General features: G+C 41.1%; 1 protein-coding gene across 3 annotated transcripts in view; it reads left to right on the top strand.

The window, feature by feature from the left end:
- Positions 1-9,660: 9,660 nt before the first annotated feature.
- The window catches only part of ATF7IP (activating transcription factor 7 interacting protein), an 828,655-nt gene continuing 813,005 nt past the window's right edge, over positions 9,661-25,310 (top strand). For 2 of the 3 annotated variants that reach the window (XM_069231239.1, XM_069231237.1), the window contains exons 1-2: positions 9,661-9,856; positions 23,630-23,679. The gene's annotated coding sequence lies outside the window, so the exon portion shown is untranslated. The remainder of the gene's footprint in view (positions 9,857-23,629; positions 23,680-25,310) is intronic. The other variant, XM_069231238.1, reaches the window with a different exon arrangement.

Below are 25,310 nucleotides of genomic sequence, written 5' to 3'. Positions count from 1 at the left end.
ACACATTACAACCGGGGCATTTCTAACAATTGTATTTACATTTAAAAAAATAGCAACACCACCATACCTAGGCTATTCTTACAGCTTGTACTCCGGAACCTAAAGTTAGTGGTTAATCTAGTGGCTATTGTGATTAGTCATGTGCTCTCAAGAAACAACTGCACACATTTACTTCAGTTACTTTGTGATATATTAATACCATGTAGGTGTTAACATTAGTGACAGCTTAGTGGTTTCAAGTGAAAGGTAGGTGAGATAGATTGGCTGTGTGCTACAAAAAGAAAAAATGAAAGCATGCTGCTACCTAAAGAACGAGTTACTTACCTTCGGTAACGACTTTTCTGGTGGATACATTAGCTACCTGTGGATTCCTCACCTAATGAATACTCCCATGGCGCCAGCATTCGACGGAAATCTTCTTACTAGTCTCTGCACGTCGACGAGGACGTCACTCTAGCCCACGCGACGCCGTCTGACGTCATACAGGCAATAAGAGGTCCTCGACGACGTGCCGACGTCAGTACCAATCATTTTTTATGTGCATGAGAACAACCAGGCAATGCAATGAAAGAGCAAGGCAACATCCCATTACATTGTAAAAATACACAACATTGCATGAATAACTGTAAATCTTTTATATATATATATATATAACTCTCTCTTTTTAAAATATATATACACATCAAGTATATACACAAAGATATATACATATATAAATATATTATACACAACATCTATTGCACCCTCGAAGACCAAGAGGAGCGCACTCAAGGATTACTTGGTAAGACCAGAAAGGCAACGGGAGGCGGGTGGGACCGTGAGGAATCCACAGGTAGCTAATGTATCCACCAGAAAAGTCTTTACCGAAGGTAAGTAACTCGTTCTTCTGATGGATACAACTACCTGTGGATTCCTCACCTAATGAATAGAGTCCCAAAGCAGTACCACGCCTGGCGGTGGGTGCCTAAATGGTCAAACCAAGAAATCCTGCAGCACTGACCGTCCAAAATGGCCGTCCCTTCTAACCTCAGAATCCAAACAGTAATGTTTTGCAAAAGTGTGAAGGGACGACCAAGTTGCGGCCTTGCAGATGTCGACCACAGGAACACCTCTGGCCAAGGCCGAAGTGGCCGACTTAGCTCTGGTGGAATGAGCTCTAATGCCCTCAGGAGGATCCTTCTTTGCCAAAGAGTAACAGATTTTAATGCAAAGAACAACTCACCTGGATAGTGTTCTCTTGTGGACTGCCTTTCCTCTCCTCTTGCCCACGTATCCAATAAACAGCTGATCCTCCAGCCTGAAATCCTTTGTTCTATCAATAAAGAAGCTCAACGCCCTCTTTGGGTCCAGACGGTGCAGTCTTTCTTCCTCTTTGGAAGGATGAGGCGGAGGATAGAACGTGGACAAAGTAATTGCCTGAGCCAAATGGAAAGGTGAAACAACCTTCGGGAGGAAAGCAGCCTTGGTCCTCAACACCACCTTATCCCCGTAAAAAGTTGTATAAGGGGGCTTTACTGATAAGGCCTGCAACTCACTCACTCTCCTTGCTGATGTTATAGCTATCAGGAAGACTGTTTTTAAAACCAAATACCTTAAGGGGCAAGAATGCATAGGTTCAAAAGGGGACCCCATAAGGAAAGTCAGGACCAGGGACAAATCCCATTGCGGCATAACGAATGGCTTTGGAGGATATTTATTTAGAAGACCTTTCAAGAATCTGATAACAATAGGGGATTTAAATAAAGATGGTTGGTCTGGAAGACATATGAAGGCTGACAAGGCCGATAAATAACCCTTAATGGTAGCCACTGCACAACCTTTCTGCGCTAGAGACAGAGCAAAAGACAAAACGTCCGATAGATGAGCATGCAAAGGATCAATCTGCCTCTCTCCACACCACGCAACAAATTTAGACCATCTATTAGCGTAGATAGATTTAGTGGAGTGTCGCCTGGCCGCTAATATAACATCCACTACCTCAGGCGGGAGAGAGAAGGAACTCAGGTTGCCCCGTTCAATCTCCAGGCATGTAGGTGCAGACTCTGGAGGTTGGGGTGTAGAACCTGCCCCTGCGACTGCGAGAGGAGGTCTGCCCTAAAAGGGAGACGGAGCGGAGGGCACATTGAGAGTTGGAGAAGGTCGGAGTACCATACCCTCCTTGGCCAATCCAGAGCTATTAGGATGACTAGAGCCCGGTCCTGGCGAATCTTCCTCAATACTCGAGGAATCAAGGGTATGGGGGGAAACGCGTAAAGCAACTGGCCGCACCAGGTTATTTGAAACGCGTCCCCCAACGCTCCCTGCATCGGATACTGGAGGCTGCAGAATAACGGACAATGCGCGTTCTCCCGAGTGGCAAACAGATCTACCCGAGGAAACCCCCACCTCTGGAAGATTAAACGGACTTGATCTGGATGGAGACGCCACTCGTGGTCTGCCGAGAATTGGCGACTGAGACTGTCCGCACGCACGTTCAAGACTCCGGCCAGATGGCCAGATTTGCTATCAAGCAAATCTGATGGTCCTTTGCCCAGGACCATAGTCGAAGAGCTTCTCTGCAGAGAAGGTACGACCCCACTCCTCCCTGCTTGTTTATGTACCACATCGTGGTAGTATTGTCCGTTAGGACCTGTACCGACTGACCACGAAGGGAAGGGAGGAAGGCCTTGAGAGCCAGACGTACAGCCCGTAACTCTAACAGATTGATGTGAAACATCTGTTCCTCTGGAGACCAAAGACCTTTGATCTCCAGATCCCCCAGATGAGCTCCCCACCCTAGAGTGGAAGCATCCGTTATGACTGTGGCCACTGGTGGCGACTGCTGGAACGGCTTTCCTTGTGAAAGATTGTTGCTTGCAATCCACCACTTCAAATCCACAGCAGCATCTCTGGAGATCTTGACAGTACTCTCTAGATCCCCTTTGTGTTGAGACCACTGCCTTCGGAGGCACCACTGAAGAGCCCTCATGTGCCAGCGAGCATGCGTGATCAACAGAATGCAGGAGGCAAACAGACCGAGCAGACGAAGGACCTTGAGGACTGGAACTACCGCTCCATTTCGAAACATTGGAACCAATTCCTGAATATCTTGAATCCGCTGAGGCGGAGGAAAGGCCCGACCCAATGTTGTATCCAGTACTGCCCCTATGAACAGGAGGCGCTGAGAGGGCTCTAGGTGAGATTTGGGCTCGTTCACCGAAAAACCCAGGTCGAACAACAACTGGGTTGTTGACTGCAGATGATGCGACACAAGCTCCGGGGACTTGGCTTTGATCAACCAGTCGTCCAAGTAAGGGAATACTGCTATCCCTTTCCTTCTGAGCTCTGCTGCAACCACCGACATCACCTTCGTGAAGACTCGAGGTGCTGAAGTAAGACCAAACGGAAGGACCGCAAACTGATAGTGCTGCGATCCCACCACAAACCGGAGATACTTCCTGTGTGACTTGAGTATCGGGATATGAAAGTAAGCATCCTGCAAGTCGACAGACACCATCCAGTCTTCCTTGTTCAACGCCAAAAGCACCTGTGCTAGGGTCAGCATCTTGAACTTTTCCTGCTTGAGGAACCAATTCAAGATCCTCAGGTCCAGGATTGGTCTCAAACGACAATCCTTCTTGGGAATCAGGAAATACCTTGAATAACATCTTCGACCCCTTTCCTGCTCTGGGACCAACTCCACCGCGCCCTTTGAAAGGAGGGCTTGTACCGCCTGTTCTAGCAACAGGAGGTGTTCTTCTGAACAATAAGAAGGGCGGGGCGGGATGAGGGGCGGGAACTCCCGAAAGGGAAGGGTGTAGCCTTTTCCCACAATACTGAGAACCCAAGTGTCCGTTGTAACAGTCTTCCATTTGGTGAGAAAATGCTGTAATCTTCCCCCTACAGGAGAGGAGTGAGTGGGAAATGGTGGAAGCCTAAGGCTGCTTCCCCTGCTGCACCCCGCCAGAGGATGAGGAAGAGGCAGAGTGCTGCTGAGAGGCTCCTCTGGTGCGGACCCTACCTCTCCCTCTAAAAGATCTATAGGGATGGGAAGAGGCAGGTTGCTGATATCTTCCCCGAAAGGAAGAGGAGGAAGAGCCACGCCCAAATCCACGAAACCTCCTGAAAAATCTGGAAGAGGCCGTGGAAGAAGGAGCTTGGAGCCCTAACGACTTAGCCGTGGCCCTGCTCTCCTTAAAACGTTCCAAGGCCGAATCAGCCTTGGCTCCAAACAGTTTGTCCCCATCAAACGGGAGATCCAACAATGTGGACTGTACATCCGCAGAAAAGCCCGAGTTACGGAGCCAGGCCTGCCTCCTTGCCACCACAGTTGTGCCCATTGCTCTGGCTACCGAGTCGGTCTTATCCAGTCCCGTCTGGATAATCTGGGTCGCAGCAGCCTGGGCATTTGAAACAACATCCAAAAGACCCTGAGGAAGCTCTGTAAATGATGAGGAAATGTCATCCATCAGAGCATGAATATACCTCCCCAGGATACAGGTTGCGTTGGTGGCCTTCAACGCCAGACTGCAGGACGAAAAAATCTTCTTGGACTGCGCCTCTAGTTTCTTTGAATCTCTGTCCCCAGGCACCGTCGGGAAAGAACCAGGCGCTGACTTGGATGAACAGGAGGCCTGCACCACAAGCTCTCCGGCGTAGGGTGCCTAGACAGAAAACCAGGGTCAGTCGGAGCCGCCCGATACCTCCTGGCCACGGCTCTGTGAACTGCTGGGGAAGATGCCAGCCTCTTCCACACCTCTAAAACCGGATCCAGCAGAGCGTCATTAAATGGCAAAAGAGGCTCCGCCGCAGCTGAGGCCGGATGTAGCACCTCTGTTAGAAGGTTTTGTTTAGCCTCCACCACCGGCAAAGGCAGGTCCAAAAAACTAGCTGCCTTCCGTACCACTGCGTGAAAGGAAGCAGCCTCCTCAGTATATTCTCCCGGGGACGAAAGATCCCACTCAGGGGAAGTGTCCAGCCCACTGGCCGACTCCAGACCACGCAGGCCATCACCCGAGTCCTCTAGCTCTCCTTCCTCCAGGGCTCGTTGGTACTCCTGCTCCTCTAATACACGGAGAGCACGTCTCCTCGAATGAAGCCGTTGTTCAATACGCGGAGTCGACAATGCCTCCGCCGAAGTCGAAGATCGGCGCCGATCTACAGAAGCCACCGACGCCGCGTCCGGCGCCACAGGTAACTTTGGCGCTGACGAAAGAGCAGTCGAAGCAGATGGACCCACCTGAGTCACAGGCCGAAATCCCGACGTCGACGGGATGGAAATCCCCGGGGCCAATCCCTCTGAAGCCACCGGAGCGGCCACTGGCGCTGACACTGGCGCCGAGCCCACGTTCCCAAAAGGGAGAAAGGGCATAAAGGGTGCCGGCCGAAGAGGCGCAGGATCACCCAATGAAAAGGCCAAAGGCCCAGCCGGAGCACCCCCTGGAGCCATCTGATGGAAGATGGCATACATCGCATTCAAGAATGCGGAACTATCGGCTCCAGGGGTGGGAAAAGCCGGATACTGGGGTGCCTGTCTCGGAGGCGACCCCGACGCCGGCCTCGAAGTCTGCAACGCCGGAGAAAACACCTGAGGCTCCAATACCTCAATCACCGACGCCTGTCCAGGTGAAGTTGGAGACGCCGGAGAGGGCAACGGCGTCGAAGGATGCGGCGTAACCGTGGGACTGATCTCCCATGTCCTTTGGCGCCGATCCGAAGACCTGGAACGAGTCTCCTTTGAATGACGCCGAGATTCTCTACGGCGCCGGGAGTCTCGATGACGCCGATGTCTTGGTGAAGAAGACTTCTTGTGATGCTTCTCCTTCGATTTCGCCATAAACAGCTTCGCCTCACGTTCCTTGAGGGCCTTTGGATTCATGTGCTGGCATGAATCACAAGTTGAGACGTCGTGGTCGGAGCTCAAACACCAAAGGCAATCGGAATGAGGATCCGTCACTGACATCTTGCCTCCACACTCACGACAAGGCTTGAATCCAGACTTTCTCTGCGACATTATTACCACAGAGAAAGACTACGCAGCAAAAATACACTGTAACCACAAAAGTAACAGTTGCTCCCTCGAAGATAACCGTTTCGAATGCACGGAAAAAAGGGAACTGACGTCGGCACGTCGTCGAGGTCCTCTTATTGCCTGTATGACGTCAGACGGCGTCGCGTGGGCTAGAGTGACGTCCTCGTCGACGTGCAGAGACTAGTAAGAAGATTTCCGTCGAATGCTGGCGCCATGGGAGTATTCATTAGGTGAGGAATCCACAGGTAGTTGTATCCATCAGAATGTGGTTGTTCAGATGTTTCCAACAAAAACTGTTATCTAAAAAGATGTTAACTGTCATGAAAAAATGTAAGAGAACCATAATGGTGTATTTTTGTACGCTTGTGAGAAATCATTTTTAGTTTTGATTCACATCACACGAAAATATGATTTTCACTACTGCCAAGAACATTTATTGTTATTGGCTTTGAGTTACTATAAACAGAGCAGATAGTGTGGTAATTGAAATCTCAAATGACTCCACTGTGTGTGCGGTTGTGGGGTGGGGTGTGGGGGCATTTGTGTCAGTGTAATGTGGTTGTCTTAAAGCATTCTCATCTTGGCATGAAGTTTTATATTCAATCACTGAGGAATAGGTGGAGACTTTTATTGATTACAAAAAAATAAAAAAAGATAATTAGTGTTTCTCAGAAACTCAATAAAGCCTCATAAAGGTTTATATCTACTCAGAAAATGTGGCTACAGTGTGCTCTGAGAGTAGGACAACTGAGCACTCAAACCAATATCTACACAAAGTCTTTGTATGGTCCCTTCAATGATATTACTACTAATAATAATATATATTTTTTTTTTTTACATAGTACTTAATTTGACAGCTTTGCCCAGTCTAAGAACTTTAAATAAGAGCTGCTGACACCGTCAATCCGCAGATGAAAGTGTGAGTTTGAGCTGCATGGGATTTAAACTGTTGCTACTACTCAACCTCAGAAGAGTGAAAGCCTGAATTGGTTCTAATGAAATTCAAACTTGTGGCATCCCTGCCACATACATCAGCAGTAAATGCCTAACTCTCAATAAGCTGTGTTACAAGCTATTCTATAATAATATAACAATATTTCACCTTTATTTTCCTCCAATTTACTTGTGGCAACTCATCTGGAGCCAGGAAGCACAGATCTACAGTTCTTTATTACATCTGTTTATTACGAGAGGACATAAGGCATAGTCTAATAGCCCCCTTGAAAACCACACAGTTTTAATACCTCTACCAAAATTCAATAACCAGAACAAAAAAATATTTTTGAAAATGTTATTTTCTCCCAGTCGAAGATCAGGTTCAGAACAACTGGACTCAATTATCCTCCAAAGGAGTTGAAAGAGTGGATAACAAGGATAAAAACTACATATTAAAAAAGGTAATTATAGAAACTACATGGAAGCCTCCTTTCTATAATCTCTGCAGTATCATATACTGTAGGTACTTCAACCTTCAAACTCTGAAATTCACACAGAAGCCAATACCCAACATTTTACTAGGGATTTATAGACACTAACTTTTACTTTGAACTAGGATCATACAGTGACTTTAATGGATCTTTTGGAAAGTCAAAGCTTGAAAATTCACTTTTAAAAAATAAAAAATAAATTGTGTCAAATGCTTGTCTAGCGTGAGGGCTACAGCAACATCAAACTCAAATTTAGCACCCAGTGAGGCAACACAATAAACAGTAGTTTGAATTTTTGTTCACTCATAAAAACAAAATCTTTTATGCATTTAAAAAAAAAATAAAGTCACATCTCTAACATGCTTTATCAGTGCTTAATGATTATCTATATTTAAATGTAGCACAAACTCAATTATGAATCCATACACCAAGCAAATAATCCTGCAGTGAAACAATCATAACTAACTGAAAACTTCATTCACAAAGCCCTAGAAGAAAACAACTGTGTTTCCATCTTTCTTCAAAGTGAAAGTAGTGGGTTTTCAAATCCAAAGATGGAGGAAACGGTGGACTCATTTTTAAAATTAACTGGGAGCAAGATAAAAACAGCATTTCTGAATCAAGACGTGTAAATGCAAAACTACTCTAATGAACAGGCAAACAAAGATGAAGGAAAACATAACAAGTCTATTTGATTGGCTCTCTCACAACCTCACCCGGGGCCAACTTTCAATGTGTTCGTAAAAGCGACATTGAAGCAGTCAAATCTCACAGCACGAACCATCTCTATTAATCAAATACTTTTGCCATCCACCTCTGATGTACATGCATTTCTTTGCACTCAAATATCTAAAATAGAATTTGAAAGAAATATGAATTAAGTTAGATTAGTCTGATGTTATCCATTATAAAAACCAAAGGCAATTACATTCTTTTGTCTTCAATTTCTTTAATTGAAATAAGACTTTTTAAAAACTGAAACTGGCATTTTAGACCTCCTTTACACAAATATATTATTGTGACAAATTTGTCTGAAGAACGTAAAGAGAAAATAAAACCCAAATGTCATTAACACGTGCACAGAACATGTTCTGTTGTGTTCAATAAGCCTGGAGATAACACTTGAAAAAAGCATTTCAGCCTGTTGTGAAGAGTTGTAACGTATAAGCCCTGAAACTGTTTTATACACAGTTACAGGTTATAATGTGACACATTGTCTTTAATAGATTTTATAGCTGGAGTCTGACTGGCTATTATGATGGTGGGACATGCCAACTAACACAGGAAGAATGTTCCAAATTAAAATGTAAGAAATGGAAAATCAGTAGCAACACAAACTATAGTAAGATTACAGAAGGCACTATCTGCCATGAGACACCTCATTGTCTTCAATGGAGCCCTCAACATTCCAACCCAATGATATGATTTTGTGTCAAATAGGAATAGGAATCATTTAGATATTTTAATAATTTACTTTCCTAAACTGTTCTTGTATTTATTGTATGTTTATATTTATAATAATAATGTAAAATATATGAGCCCTTGTTGATTTACTATGTTGTACCTGTCATACTTAATTACTGCTACGTGACATCCTAGTGTGCAAAATAATCCAAGAGGCAATCACACATATGTGCATAACCTTTCCATTGACAAACCTTACGTGGAACCCATTTTTATTTGAAACTGTTTAATTATCTCCAACGCCACGTCTAAAACAAAGAGAACAGAAACATTTTAAAATTAATTTACCGTATACCGGATTAAGTTCCAGCACTAACTCAAGTCAAAAAAGGAAACTCATAAAGAGAAAAGAAAAGTGCACATCTACACCGAGTGATCAACCCATAAGAGTTAGTAGGAAGACGTATCAATGACCCTGATATTCAGGGTCATTGATACGTCTTCCTACTAACTCTTATGGGTTGATCAATATACAAATAAAAGTTTTAAAAAAAAAACATTCACAAAAAACGTGGTAGAGTCTACCTTCAAGCGACTGTTACTTCCAAATGCCCTTTAGGGTTCCTTCAGCTCTCCGGCGCCCCCTCGCGCACACCACAGACGGGGCAAGCCCTTGCCCAGCCCCGTCGACCCTCTTTCCCGTCCAGCCGAATAACGAATTTCGAACGTTGTTGTGATTGGTCGGACGACGGTCGGGGCGGGACGTTGGCGTCTCCCCCGCTGCTCGCAGATCGTGGCGCATAGTCTCCTCCTCCTTAATTTGCATAACGGCCTAAGCGCGCGCAGTGTAGACAGTCGGAGCTCGTGAAGCTGGCGGAGGAAGGAGAGTGAGCATAGCACCACGCGCCAATCCCCGTTATCGCTGAAGCAACAAGAACTCACCGGAAACTGGCTAAGCTAGGCAGAGTGACGGCGGCAACAGGAGACAAGCTCGGCAGGAGGCCCCCCCGAGCAGGTATATCACCCTATCTCATCTCTTCCTCTACAGGAATCCCCCCTTCACCCGCTTTTGTAAAAGATGGCCGCCGTAGCGCGCACATGCGCAGTGCATCCGAGTTACCCTTAAGGTTGTGAACCCTTGCGCTTAGCAGAACGTCCCGCGCGTGCTGTGCCCGCAAGGGGCGCCATTTTGCGACAGCTCTGAAGAGGGCGGCCGCTACTAAATAGACGTGGGGGTGGGGAAATGCAGGAAGGCGGGGCTTCTTTAGCTGCGCTTAGTGTATTTTTATGGGTCAATAACTGAAATAGAGCGTGCACGATCTGTGCGAATATATCCCGTATTGTTGGAAGCGTGGAATGCCTGCAAACCACATGTATAGTTATTTACAGATTGTCTTAATGCAGCATGTCCTTATTGTAAGATTTTTTTTAAAGGTATTAATCACCGCTTAACCTCCCACTCATGAAAATGATAGACCATGGGACTAAAAATGTGTGTGAATTGTGGTAATGGACGGAACAATGGGAGTGAAGGTTGGGGGGGGGGCATAATGAGAGATTTAGAAACGTGTGTTTTGGGGGCTTATACACATTTTTAAAAAGCATGGCATATTGCCCACAACTGACATGGATTAACTTCAATTCTGTGACTCAAACCTGTTTACATTCATATAATCTAAAAGGCTAGGAACCTGGTCATGTGTAGCTATATTTTAATACATCTTGTAAACTGGTTATGTTGTGTCTAGCCAAAATATAAGAGAACAGTGTCTTATACTTCTCTAATGCCATTTTGTTTTCATTTTATTTTTCCAGTTTTATCCCAGTTGGAGGAATGGTCATTCGGGTAGTTATTGATGGGGTGGAATGAAAGGGCCTGAGATGAAGCAGAGGGCTCCATTCTACCGTAGTAACTAACTACTTGGCAGTCCCCTCTGCCCAGGATAAAATTGTTATTGTTAATCAGGCTCTTAAAATTTGGGAGTGAAATTTACAAAATTATTAAATGGTGGGTTTCATGCTACTGTTTAGGTAAAAGGTAACCAGAAGCGTTCCTGTTGGGTGTGTTTCTGGGGACTGTGTTTTGCCATTTTTGTCCTGTTGTAATGTATTGAAATGCCAGGTTTTGAGGGTCACAAAAGGGATGGACTAAAAAGGGTGTTAACAGTTTTTAGTCACAACATAAAGTTCTTGTTGTTAGTGTCCTGATTTTAGTGACTGTCGGGTTCTAAGATGATTTCACTCTATGGAAATGTTTAAAAAGAATGCTGTGATTTGGTTCAGCCTTAAAATTATTACTTTTAAGTGTAATTTATTAAACATTTTAAGTAATATTGTAAATCGGAACTATGAGTCAGGTTTTTTCAACTATAGAGAAAAGGACTGGACAATTTTCACCGAATGGGAACACTTTTTATAGTGCAGACACACATTGAAAATAATGTCTCTGTGGGGTTAGTTTATTTCAAGAACTTGTACCAGAAATAGGGAACTAGGTGTGTGTGTGAAATTCGCATAATTTATTTTCACATATTAAAAATGTAAGGAGATGCACACAATTTATATGTTGAATGAAAAAGCAGCACTTCATACTATATATCTATAGCATAATGTATGGTGTCGCCAATTTTGCTTAGATTTTAGGCTTTTAAAAAAGTAGCTAAAAAATACACGCTCTGAAAATAGCTGCTGCTTGTGATACGGTAATTCTTGTTGTTCCTGTCCCCTTGCATTAAAAACTTTTCCAGAGAATGTCGTGTAATTAATTACGCAACATATCATAATTTTGGAATTTTGTGTAACCAGCATAACACAAAATTATACATTACGCTTGCATAATGGAACTTTTGCTCATGTTTAATAACAACCATTCTCATGGTCATATTGAGCCATCCGCACAGGACAGTGAATGAGTCATAGAGCAGGTCTCATACTAATGCTACATTTGTTGATCCAAATGAACACTAGTTCTTTATTACATCTCTATGCCTTCTTCACCTAACAGCTGCCTATGAAGATAACAGTGATGTATGGGTTGATTCTGCAGTGAGGCTTGGTTTTGTTGCTACCTTTGAATCTCCTAGGTAGATATTGAATGGGAACATGTAATTAGAAATTGGATTACTGATTGTTTTAATATGCTGTATTAAATCCTAGGTTACCTATTGGTCAGTAACTGTAATTCAGAGGTTTTTTGATGTAATTTGTGTGGATGTCAGTTTCCCTCTGGAATGTTTGCAGTGTTTTTTCTTCTTTTTTTCTGGTCACGCAGTTAGCACCTTTAAATGTGTGTGTGAAAGAGACCGCAGCAGCATAATCCTTTTTTTGTGATCCATCGGCTGCAAAACTCTGGCAAATTGATATTAATTTAGTAAACTGAATATTTTATATATGTGCAAGCATTTTAATTACAAGATCAAATAAAATAGAGACTTTAAAATGCTTCTTTTAAGATTGAGTTGAAAGATATATTTCATATGGAGTAAGAGTAGTTGGTGTATAGTCATGAATAATTGTCTTCGCGCTTCAGGAATGGGGAAAAAAAAAACCTCCAGTGTACAAATTTGGGGAAAAGGAAACTGAAAGCCTATTTTCCTTACTGGCCTAGAAGTCTGAGGATCCTTCTATATTTGGTGCAGATTTAGTGTACATGATTTATTCAGCATTCTTTTTAGGGTAAAGCGTGCAAAGCGCTCTGTCATCTCTCTTCAGGCTTTTAACCACGCCTATCAGTTTCGCTGGTTTGCGGGCTTGCCTTTTAAAATTCGCTTGATTTGATTAATGAAAGGCATGCATACGTCATGCCTTTTCCGGTGTTTAGCCCTCCTAGAGCGCACCGGCCAACTAGGCTCCATGACATCGATCCTGTTACATAGATAATCGCATTTTGGCCCATAAGTTTCACTACAAGCTTACTTATGTTTCCTTTTGTGTGTTTGCTTTGTGGCTGTCTACATACTTATGTAAAACTGTTTATCTTTTCATTTTCAGTTAATGTGGCAAGCAAAGTCCGGTTAGGAGTTTACAATGCTAATAGTTCTAACACGAGCAAATGCCCGGCCATTGCATAGCAAATGCTTGTTTTAGGAACACTAATTCTCTTTAAATTTCAGAGTTTATTGATGTATTTTATCTTTCTTTTGTGGACCTGTGATTTTTACTTAATGTTCATAATTATTTTTTTTTTTTTTCAATCCTGAAGGTACCTGGCTGCTGAGCATGATAGATATCACATGTAATGTAGTTTAATGTGTCATGTCCGAGTAGCATATTTAACAAGAGAGGGTGGCTGTTTAAAGCTAACGTTATCAAAAATCAGGGGTCTAAAACCTGAACCAGAATGAACACAGCAACATGAAAACAGACGCCATGCCACTTACCTATTTCGGCCCAAAGCGTGTCAGCATCTTACCAGAATCAAGGACACCAAACTCCTTTGGGGGACTTCATTAAAAGGCACCATGGGGACATGCCCCAATGATGCAACTACGTGGTGTACGAGCTGCTGGGAGAGGTAGTTCTCCCAACGTGGTTGTATAAAAACAGAAATATCACATTCCCACTTGTTCCTCCCAAGAAACAGGGAAAGGGTGTAAATGCAAGGGATTTACATATCAGATTGTTGTGCGTGGAGCGACACCTATATAAAACATAGTGGGGTCATGCCTACAAAATTAACAGTCATAAGGAGAACTGCCACAGGATGGAATTTGTCAGACATAATAGCCCGTCTTACAGATGTACAAAGAAACGGGCTACTAGCTAATAACGATCCCCAATAAGCAGTACAATTACCAAATGCAGTGTCTCTTTCTTATTCATTTTGTCCTCACCTCATTAGTATTATGATAGACATATTGAGGGCACATGAATAAAGATAAATCCATTATCATACCCGATCTATTGTGAGCAAGAGCTATCCTACGAAAATTCATATATACAGTTGCAAGCGTATTGTGTTTTTTTTTTTCTTCTATTTTTTCCCCCCCTAACAATGGCACCTATTCCAAAATGATGTGATCATGAAAAGTGCATCCCTTATCTTTTCAAGAAGCCAAATTAAGGCAAGGTAGTCCTCTAAATGTCATCATTCAGACCATCATTGTGACTCTTTACTTGAACTGCCAGTGCTGTTCTTTAACAAAAATGATATTACATCATAGACATTAGTTGGTATATTCTGTTTATCAAGTACAGTCCTAAAAAAGTTCATCTAATGTCTGTTATGGCATTCGTTTTAACTTCGCTTTGTTTACCTTTTTACACTCTGATCCACTTACCCATACATTTAACTCGCATAGGGCCTTATCAAAAACGCCAGAAGAGCTCCTCCTAATTTCTTTAGGAGTTGTAACCCACACTAAACTCTGTGGTGTGAAGAGGAACCCTTTGATGAAAATGCCACCTATCTGTGGGTGAGGTTTCTTGTTCTGAAAAGTAAACATTCCCCTCAACACCTCAGGTTACACGTCAGGTCAATAGGTAAGTTCCCAGACAAATTTGGAGAAAGTACCCGCTGGTCTTGAAATCTCTCACAACCAAACACCCCCTCCTTTGTTTGATTTGATCTGGGTCAACATCCAGTAGAAACATTCGCTTTGGAGACCAACATGAAGGATATATATTCACTATACTAATGCGGGACTCGGAAAATCATAAAAATGTTACTAGACCTGCAGATCGCGTAACTCCAAATCTAACTGTAATGTACTTGACCCGTAAATGTGTCTCAATTTGTGTGATCCTAAGCAAATAGTTTAGTGTCTTCATTCTCACATATGGTTGCACCTTCAAAAAAAAAAAACTCTTCTTTGAATAAATAGACTAGAGTTTGCTGCATGCATCACAAGAATCTAGCCCACATTCCAATGGCTTCTAGCCCACATAACCTAGGACTTTTTAGTTTACTAACAACATTGCCATCAGGGCAGGAGTGTTTCTCAGTTTTGTTTAAACACTCAATTTTAATAAATATATTACTAAACCAAGATGTGGTAGCATATTATCATCTACGCACAGTAACTTTCCAGGAAATGTCTAAAAACCTCTCCATTAACTTGCAACTTTACTGATAAAACTATATAGTGTATTAACAACCTTTGAAAATTGGGTTTCAGAAAACATATCCTTGGCACATCAACAAGTAAAGTATTATGATTTGTTTTCATCCTATTACAATATTTTTTTCATCACACAAATATAAAAAGTGCTCTTACAACTAATTAAATATATTTTGAAATGTTTGCACAGTTGACTTAGTCATTTAAATGTGGTGTTTTAGGAAAAACCTGACAACCTATATATCCTTTTATTTTATATTCAAAGCAGCAGGTCACACAGTTCACCTTTCAAAGTCCTGGAACTCTGTCAGGAGGAAAATTAATTGTAAGAAAAACTGACTTTTGACCTCTGTGAACACAGAGCAAATGTGACATAAGAACAAGATTCATCCCCCGACATGCACTCGATCAACAGACTGGTCTCATTCAGTTCTTTGTCCTACATGCATAGTGTAGAAAAGGCAATCATATTGACATTTTTTTTCCTCTGCAAAACAGATAGGTTAATTTTACGTCAAAACAAATTAATTGCTAGCAATGCCAATGGGTTGTTCCTCTAATGGTTTCCAATGTAGGAGTGACACTTTGGCAACCCTAAGGAACCCTATACAACCACTTGCTGCTGAAAATGTTAATTGTTCTCAGCAGCTTCCTTACTCCTGCAGCTGTGCCTGTGCTGAAATTAAAATTCAGTACGCCCAGTTGCTTCGTATGAGCCAATAGGTCTGTCCTGTAGGTGAAACTGTAAGCCAGAGCTAATGTTTGTTTTATCCTGTTTTTCTGTTTTCTTCGGTCTTCTAAAAAATTATGATACCTCCTTTACCTAGGAGGTTGTCGGGCTTAACATTAATGTGTGCTGATTGCATAACTTTGACAGTGCAATTAATGTAACAATATTTAAAGACTGGGAATAGTATCGTTGCCCAGAGTTTAACTTTTTTTATTTTTATAAAAGAGATTTGCACTTCGCCTGGACCTATTGTGACAAAAGTACACATTATGTGGCTCAAAGCTTCAATTGCATCCAGATGCAGTTTCACAACCAGCTCTAACCATCTCCGAGCCAGAAGGGATATTTTCAATATGGAATTCAACTCCTGAATTCTCCACATATAGTTCTGAGATAAAACCGCCCCATGTATCCTAACAGATAGAGGAGGGGCAGGACCTCACTCTAGACCCACAAGTCTGCAATAATATCAGAAAATGTTCTCGCATTTTTGTGATATGCCGCTTCTCTTAAATCAGTCCACATGCAACCTAAATTCTGCTTTTTCATACCAGCCTTTAAACGTCTTGTTTTCCTCTTCAGCAGTGACGCAAGTCAATCTCTTTCCTTTGAAAATGAAACTAACTGCATTCAAGTCAACCTATTTATTTAAGAGAGGAGGTGAACTTAACTGTTTATAAGAAGGCTTGGTATGTATCTGGAGATCTATATTTATGATCTGCTTCATTAATTGACAAAAGAAGCTAAAAAATATCCGCTTTCCAGAAACCTAAATCATTACCTGCCCTTCCTAATAGCCCTTTTATATTAAAACTCTTAATCGGGGACTGTTGCGTTCTACCTGAACAATGATTACATTTTGAGTTGGGTACTTGAATTTTCCATAACCCTACTCTGGGCATATCGACCTCTAGGGAGAAGACTAAGAGTCTAGGGTCACTAAGTGGGGTATCCATAATTTTCAACTCATATACCAAGTGAAAAGTAGAGTAAGAAGCAAAAAGGTCATTAATTATAGAATATCCCATCTGAGATTTATGAGTATATTGGGAAGGAGAATAATGAGCAAATATTCCATTAACATTCATACAATCATTCTTTCTCAATTGGCCAAGAAGTAATTGTCCTCTCTTATCTGTTCTCCGTTTTGACGGAAAACGGAGTGGGGGGATATGTAATGCTTCTTCTTTTCAACATCTATGAATAGGCTAATAAAATGGTTGGATACTTTACAAATTAAGTCTTCAACTCAAATAATCTGGGGTTCACCCTTCTTATCCATGCCCTCAATTATGAACTTAAAAATATCAAGTAATAATTTATTGCAATGTGAATCTGGGGGAATATACATTTCTACCACTAAAATGGGGTCCCTCACACTCTCACCCAAGATTTAGGAGATCTGTACTGCTTGAAAGGGATTGGAAGAATTTGTAACTATAGTACTTGCATTTAATATCATTATTTAAAAGGATAGCTATCTCGCCCTCTGCATTCCCTTTCACAGATGGAATAGTGTTAAAATTAATGGCAACTAATCATCCCTCTGAAAATCCGAGGTGCACCAAGTTTCCTGGGTGCAGAATAAATCAGTCAGTCAGTCAGTCAAAGATCTTTATTCGGCAATTGCCATAAAAGTACAGATAAAATCACATGTCCAAGTGAGCAGGCAACAGAATAAAGAACAAATTAAAACACAGCTCAAAAGATCATATCATACATAGATTACAAAAAGAGCACAAAATAGTCTAATCCAAATTCCTCTTTCACAGATATTCCAATAATTCTTATCAAAACATTTACTAGTATCATAAAATATGATACCAAAGATTTAAAATACCCTAAAATATAATAAAAATCCTAAGACTATGCAAAACCACATATGTAGTATAAAATTTTAAACAAAACAGAATTTAAAAATAGCATAAATAGATTAATAATTACAAAATGTTAATACCGGTTCCTAATAGCAATAGATGATCTAATGAAATTTAATACCCGAAAACAAATTTTGACACTTGATAATTTCTGAAAATATATCAAGGCTTCCTTATAATGGATGGGTCTTAATGTACGTAAAATTGGTAAGATAAAAACATTTCTAGGGGTAGCGTAAAGGGAACAAAAAAGTGGGAAGTACTCTGCTTTGAACTAGCATTGCAGGGGCAAGGTGGTAAATATTTTTGCCAGATACACTGGTTGGGGAAGGCCACCTTTGAAAATTAATCAAATTCAGTCTAAATAGAGTTAAGAGAATATATCTTTGGACATGAAAACCAAGTCAAATAGGGTTCTATACGTGAGGCCGTAACAATTAATTAAACTTTTAAACTATTTAAAAATTAAAATTTCTCTGGGTTATTCGTTAGTACCTCTGCATTCTAGGAATACACTTTCAAATTATTACTAAGTATAAGGTTTAAATAGTGGGACCGATTGTATGGGCATCATTAAGTGCACTGGCAAGCCATTTCCATTTTATACAGGCAACTTCCAATTTAGGCGGGGTTACCTAAACCCCATAATACCATGATGTGTCACAAATCTCACTTTTGGAAATTACCCTTTCTGCAGGGTTATCCACAAACGTTTTGCCTTCCTCCTTCAATTTTTTTTTCTGACCTTCCTGTTGGCTTTAGGGCATTGGGCACTTTACCACTGCTTATCAGTGCTAAAGTGCATGTGCTCTTCCCCTAAAATATGGTATGTTTGACTTACACTTATTTGGAATATTTAATTTACCTCGTAAAGTGGTATACCATATACCCAGGGCCTGTAAATTAAATGCTACTTGTGGGCCTGCAGGGCAGATTGCGCTGCCCACAGAAGTAGCCTTTCAAACCTGCTTCAGGCCTGCCACTGCCGCGCCTGTGTGTAGTTTACTGCCACATTGATTTGGTATCGCGAACTACTTACCACTACTTCATAGTGGAAAATCAGTATAACTGTTTACAATAAGATGATGGGGAATTTGAAAATGAACAGGCATTGGCAAAGCCAACCGATCCAACATTGGTTTTCAGTTTTTTGGTTTTGTCAATGCATGGGTTTTGTAACACTTTATTGTTGTACGTGCTGCCAAGCCCTCGCCAGTGTAACAAACCTGGGCAAAATAAAAATGGTCTAAAAAAGCACACATTGCCACAGTACTTTCTGGCACTGAACAAAACATCTGTGTGCCAATATGCGCCTTGTGGAAGAACTGAATGCTATCACTCACAGTAAAGCCAGTTAATAGATGGATAGAGAAATAGAATTTTATTAAAAACATGATGTCTCAGTTAACGCTAGTCTTATTTAGGGGCCCAATTCTTAAAGAAACTCACAAAAGTGCAGCTATGGTGTATGTCCTTGCATTAGTGGTTTTCATTAATTCACTGTAATTTACAGAAGTAGGCCAGCAAATCGTACTCCTAGAAAATATTTGTGAAATGTATTTTAGCACGAGCAAATACGTAAGTGTAGATTTACTCATGTGAAAATCTGAGCGATCACAAGTTCACTTTCTCTCCAACCACTTTTTTTCCCCAAACCTGGAACTTCTACTTCTGCCCTTGTCAGGAGTAAACATGTAAATTAGTAGGTTTGCACCGACTCAAAGGCATTCCAGCGCTAGAACTATTGCTTTCTGCTTCCTCAATCCCCAGTGTGTAAATCTGCAGAAAGGTGTCAAAACAAAGAAATGGCTAGTATTCATGCCCTACTATAGTATTAGCCCTGCATAATCAGACTATTATCTGAGCTCTTACATAATGAGATGACGGACATAATTTGTCGCTGCACTACATGGCACCAAAGGGACAAGTAGTGTTGTGTAGCTGTTTTTTTTTTTTTTTAACAGGACAAATAGATTCATGAAGCAACCTGTCCCTTGGACAAGTAGATATTTTGTTAAATTCCACACCTCTGGACCTCCACAGGGGAGCCCCCGAGGAGAGAACGAGGGAACCTCCTGAGTTGGGCAGTACCCCCAGTGACTGCCTGTGGTAGGTGCCTGATGGTTGCCCTGGATCGCCTCTGAGGATTTATATACATTCCCACTGCATGCTATGGCCTGATAACTTGCTCTATGGCCACTTATGTGTTTTTCCTCTGAACAATGTTACCAGACTGGTGTTCACGAAATCATTCATGTGTTACTGCATTCTACAGGAAACTAGGAGAGTATCTCTGTGGGTCCGTGTGCTTATGGTGATAAGAGAAGAGTGGTTTCTCTGACCCCAGCATTCTTTATAACATGGGAATTTGTTTTTCCTGATGCAGTTCATGACCAAGGTATCTACTGACCTTATAATACTGTTGTTGCCTTTCATTTTCAGAATGCTGAGCCCTATTAAAAAATATTGCATTTCATGCACAATGTTTATAACTATGTTGTTTTGGTCTTTTGACAATACAGAATCATATTTTTATATGATCTTGTGTGCAGTCTTTTTTGTGGTATATTTATTGTGTTGCTGGTGTGAGTGTTGTGCAAACACTTTGCACATTTCCTCTGTGGATAAGCCTGACTGCTGTGTGCCAAGCTACTACGGGGTGAGCATAGGTTATATTTGGTGCATACCCTAGCCAACCAGAAACCCCCATTTCTAACACCCACCATTCACTACAGAAACCTATGAGTTTTGGATTTTTACCAGAGATCTCCTTTAAGGACAGGAATTAACATTCGGAGAGTAAACAACTTGAATTTTCATCTTGTTTATAGATTTGGTTTTCCGATAATACAGGTATTCCATCAATAGCACTACACTGAAGGAAATCACTGTTTTGCAAGACCAAATTTGCAACAACTTTAGACTGAAACAGAACTGTTGCTTTAGTCACTGACTGTGAATACACTAAGGAGGCTAGAGAAATGTCACTGCTTTGAATCATCTTCAAATTCCCAATGGCCGCAAAGCAAGATAATATAAATGAATGAATAAAAATTAGGTCATAATCAAATAATGCTAAAAAATCCAGCTTATAAGTAGTCCCATGAAGAGGGAGAGGGATCATTTCCACCATGCCATACAGTGTTTGTATTGTCTGTTGGCGCTACACAGAAGGGTCCAGCCCCTAGATTAAGATCAGTTAACAGTGGATTAATAAGCAGTAAAGCTACCATAGATGCATCAACCTCTTTACTAGCCAGTGGAAGATATATCCTTCTTTGAAGGGTGACCGCTATTCCTTAAAACATTAATATTAACATTAGCAGATTTGTTTACCGTAACCTTTGAGGCCGAGCCACTACCATCTTGAAAAAGGAGTTTTTTTGGACTGTTTGTAAAATTCTCTATTTATTCTTTTTTTTTTCTCTAAGCACCGTTAATCTACTTTAGCTTTCTCTTTAGAGAAGGCACCGGTGTATCGGCAAAACAAGCTTTAAACCTAAAAATGGGAAAATAATCGGACCCAGAACAGAAGGCCTTCACTAGAGTACAAGGTGCTGCTGGATTCAGGGAGCGTAGATCCAACCTCATTTTTGCTCAATAGGTATTTCCACATTCTGCTGCTTCTTAATAAATCCAGACATCATCTTAAATTAGGGTTTGTGTCTCATGGTCTGTGTGCAAACATTTTGTTTGCGAAGGTTGAATGGTGCCTTCTGCCCCCCAGGCTCAGGGGTATTGTTCGAAATGGGGCCTCTAGTTGGCAGAGGTATACATCCTTGTCCAAATTATCCTGTGCTCACCCTCTGGTAGCTTGCACAGAGCAGGTTAGCTTAACTTAGAAGGCAATGTCTAAAGTATTTGTGCAATATATCATAGAGTAAACCAGTGTAAACACCACAAAAATGCACCACACAGGTTTAGAAAAATAGATATTTAAATGAATAAAATAAGGTCAAAGACAATCCAATAAGCTTAAAGTTGAAATATCACTTTTTAAAAATTTAAGAGTCTCAATCCTTAAGAATCAGATGTTGTTTCTTGGTAACGCACAGTACTTGGGATGTGTCAAAAGCAACGACACACGGGGGCCGCAGAGGAGGAGATGCGTAGAAATATATGGTGTTGCGTTGAATTTTCTGGCGTGGCACAGATGATGATGCGTCATTTCTTTCCACGCTGAATGTGATGCATTGATTTGTTGAAGAGGTGAAGTCTTTATGGCCCCTGAGACTTCAGAAACAGGAGGCAAGCTCAATCCAAGCCCTTGGAGAGCACTTTAGTGAGAAGGCAGAGTCTGTCTCGTAGAGTCAGGAGTACCAAGCAGAAGGGCAACAAGCAGAAAAGCAGTCCTTCAGCAGAGCAGTCCATATGAGTCCTTTGGCCAGCCATGCAGTCTCTCTGACAGAGTCCGGGTGTAGGTCCAGAAGTGTGTGATTTGGTGAGGTCAGCGACTCCGTTTATATACCCAAAATGCCTTTGAAGTGCACTTTACTAAGGTCTTACAGGTAAACGAAATATGCCAATTGGGTAGGAACTAATGTTACCATGTTTAGGGGGGCACTGGACAGGAGTGGTAAAGTGTACAGAGCCCTTAAACCAGCAAAAACTGGGTCAGAAAAATGGAGGGAAGCAGGCAAAAAAGTTGGGGGATGACCGCCCTAAGGCTGTCGGGTCTAACAGGTATACTGACTAATAGTCCACAGTCAATGAGCCCCAGCTTTGCAAGGGGTATATGGAGAGGAGCCTTTATACCTGTCTAAAGCAAGATTTATTTTTTCCTGCTCATTTATAGGTAGCTGCATAAACTGATCTGGGAATACATTCTCTCTCTTTAATCCCATCAGTATTTTCAGCATTTCCTTTAATTTCTTTCTGCTGTATTCGTCATTTACATTTCCCCCCAAATTTTAGCTGTTGGTCCTTCTCCTAATCGCATGACTTTAGTTAACCTCTATTTTTTTTTTTTCCTCGTGCTCCCTGGTTGGAGATCGTAGTTGGGTGTCTGATACCTTTTTGTAAGATGAGCAAGTGGATGGAACATTTCTAAATGCATCTGACCATTATTAGCTCAGACTCAAAGGCAACTCCTGCTTTGTTCAGATGGTTGGTGCTGTACATATACTGTAGCTTGGTTCACCTTCAGTGATACTATTGAAGGTTAATTTTCAACATATACCTTTTTTTTAAAGTTTTTTTTTTTTTTTTTTTTTTTTTATTTTATTTTATATAATATATAAAGCTTTGGGCTGTACTAGTGAAATAAGTCACACCACCACTGCAACATGAGGATTTTCAGTGCATAGTAATAAAGTGACATTAGTTTAAATGTAGCGGGGGTAATTGTGATACATATGATGACCATAAATGAAATGTCATAAACAAATTAAATACTGTGTGGCCCCACCCTTTGGCCATTCCAGATATCAGTTTAGAGGATTACCACCAATTTATATGTTACTTCTTTCCAAACTGCTGCACTTTCCTTCTCCAAATAAATGCTAAGACAAGGCCCAATTCCTTTAAAAGATGGACAGATAGAATCATGAATATAACTGGCAACTACAGACAACAAGACCATGAAGCTAAGTGCTATTGGTGTCATTTCTTTCTATTTTCGGTCATTCGTAAGTTTATTTTTTAATTTTATTTTTAATTTTTTTTTTTTAATACATGCATACTGATTAATTATAAAATATTGCTTAGTTAGAAACAGCTGTTTTATTCAATTACTTTTGATGCGTTTTTTTTCAGTTTTTATCTGTACGGTGGGTTATGTGAGGGTGTTGATTTTGGGATAGCTGGTCTTGTCGGTAAAAGTTTAAAGGAATGCTGGTGCATTATAGTGGAATAATCATCGAGGACTTTCCTTTGTCAGTTTGATATTATTGTACATTAGCCACGTGTCGTTTTGTGTGTGTTATTTTTCTTTTTAAAATGTTTTTATTATTGAATTTTATTTTGTTGTATCATTCAAGGAGATAATGTGCAGCAAGTTATGCCAACCGGTCAGTGTAACTTTTGCAATGATGCTTTGAATCCAGTGTATTATATTAGTCTTGTTTTATAATGGCTTTTCAATGAAACTGTTATTTTTCACCGAGCATCCATTTTTGTTGCAGGTCCCATGATGTGTCTTCCACCAATGGGATTGCAGTCTCACTCCATGAGGGTATGACAATTTATAATCTCCTTTTCCTAATCACCTGAGTGGGGGATGAGCCGCCTCCTATATCAATGTGCTGTTTAGTTCTGTTGCAGAAGACTAACATTTATTTTCTTTTGTATTCTTAACATTGTGGACTTATGGAACAGCCTGCTTATGAGACAGTTTGCAGTTTTGTTTAGTGCACAAATCTATTAGGAGGCTAGTCTTTTTGCACTAGATGTATATGATTCCGTTGCTAAAGATGATATGTGGTATCCAAGTGTTCCAACCCACATAGGTAACCAGAAAGGTTTTTACTTTTCTGATTTTCAATATTTGACATCAGTTCTGACCAGTGCAGATCTGGTAAGCTATCATTCCCATTTTACTTATGCCTTTTCATTTCAATGCTTTTGATGGAAATGAGTTTGGCTTCTAACGTGACACTCAACCCCCTTTCCTTACCCCTGCCTTAACACCTTAAATGACAGCATTTGTTAAATTGTACTGTATTCCTCCCTTCAAATTATACTTTTTTTTTTCCCTCTGCGGTAGGAATGATCTAGACACTCGTGGTACTGGAAGAATTCCTGTCTTTTTGGAATGTTGATTCCCATTTTCTCATAATAGTCTGTGAGCAAAGAAAAACATAAGCTACAAGAACAACGGTAGCAAAATGAAAAGCGTCCCCAGTGTCAACAAATCTGTGTTGCGCAAGAAAGTGCCATGCCACATATTATGCACACTGTTTTGTCTAGGGTAGCTGTTTAGCACTAAATATGTTCATAGATTGAAACAATCCAAGAGTTAGATTATAGAATGCCAGAATAGAATATATTCCCTCTGTGCCACCCTTACTGAAGACCTTTTTCTCAATGAGTTCGCCCTGCTTCTTCAGTGGGTACACAAGTTGTGCCTTATTGTAGGCACTCCATTTGGTTGAATACCACCTATCTCTGAATTTCTTCCTCTTAGATACAACACTACACATGGCATAGACATCAGATGCTATCTAGCATGCCTTGAGAATGCTGTCTGATAAACGGACTCAATTTTACCGGGACCTCGAATTTTGCTCTATGAAGGATCCACAATCCGGTGGGAGGGTCTGGTGCTCACCAAGGTACTAGGAAAATAGTAGTACCTGGCTATTTGGTGCGTCTTGCCACATTTTGAAGGTGTGTGTGCTATCTGCAACCTCTTCTGCACTCGCAGCACCATTTTGAGTCTGCCATTGCCCAAGGAATGTGGTGGCACACTAGACCTAAAATGCCTCCAGTACCTCAGGTGCTGTTTGTTCTGTTATCTATTGTGCAGTCTGGTTGTCTGAGATGACCACAGCCACACCTTAAGATACTTGCCTATATTAAGCCATTGCTGTCCCCTCCCCTTTTCCCCTGCTGGTTTGCAGTCTAAATATGCATTCCATCAAGTAAAAATATAGATAATTAAAATTCCTATCAAAATGTAAAATTTAAAAAACACCATGGTGTAGCAAAATAAAATTGTACCCTTAAAAATTTACTTTTTTAACAAATAATTCATATGTCACCTCCTTCCATTCACGTAGTAGGCAGCAATGCATTTCTATATACATTCAAGGCAAAAATACAAATATTTAGAAATTCCAAAAATATACCTACTTATGTGACAGC

Source organism: Pleurodeles waltl, chromosome 4_2, assembly GCF_031143425.1.
Source record: "Pleurodeles waltl isolate 20211129_DDA chromosome 4_2, aPleWal1.hap1.20221129, whole genome shotgun sequence".
Taxonomy (NCBI): Eukaryota; Metazoa; Chordata; class Amphibia; order Caudata; family Salamandridae; genus Pleurodeles; species Pleurodeles waltl.
The sequence above is the reverse complement of the archived record's forward strand: the minus strand, read 5'-3'. Positions and strand labels throughout refer to the sequence as shown.